This window comes from Apium graveolens, chromosome 2 (genome assembly GCF_009905375.1).
Source record: "Apium graveolens cultivar Ventura chromosome 2, ASM990537v1, whole genome shotgun sequence".
Lineage (NCBI taxonomy): Eukaryota > Viridiplantae > Streptophyta > Magnoliopsida > Apiales > Apiaceae > Apium > Apium graveolens.
The window spans coordinates 184,729,598-184,730,180 of NC_133648.1; the positions used below are offsets into that span (position 1 = coordinate 184,729,598).

A 583-nucleotide genomic window follows, 5' to 3' on the forward strand; every position below is an offset into this window, starting at 1 on the left:
ATTCAATGGGTGCAGAATTCAATTTAGTTTTAGGGTTCTTCAACGGAAGATCCCAATATGCACATTAGGGATTTCATTGAGATCCGCGACACCTTCAAGTTCAACGGTTTTTCTGAAGATGCTATGAAGCTGAGACTGTCCCCATTCTCTCTGAGGGACAAGGCTAAGAGCTGGTTACACTCTCTACCAGCTGGTTCGATTACTACTTGGGAAGATCTTGCTCAGAAGTTTCTTACTAAATTCTTATCTATGGTGAAGACAGCTGCAATCAGGAATGCTCTTACTCAATTTGCGCAGCAATCAGAAGAATATTTATATGAAGCTTGGGAGCGCTACAAGGAGATGCTTAGGAAGTGTCCTTATCATGGAATGCCTGATTGGATGATCATCAATTGTTTTTACAATGGGTTAAGAGCATAGTCTAGACCCATCCTCGATACAGCAGCAGGCGGAGCATTATGGGTAAAGAGCTATGAGGAAGCTTATGATCTAATTAAACTGATGGCTTTAATTTAATATCAGTATCCAACCCAGAGATGTCCACAGGGCAAGGTAGCAGGAGTTCTTGAAGTGGATACAGTTA

General features: G+C 41.7%; 1 non-coding gene across 1 annotated transcript; it reads right to left on the reverse strand.

Moving 5' to 3' along the window:
• Nucleotides 1–264: 264 nt before the first annotated feature.
• On the reverse strand, nt 265–371 carry LOC141710234 (small nucleolar RNA R71). Its single transcript, XR_012570765.1, has one exon. It is a non-coding gene; the product is annotated as a small nucleolar RNA R71 (small nucleolar RNA).
• Nucleotides 372–583: the final 212 nt, after the last annotated feature.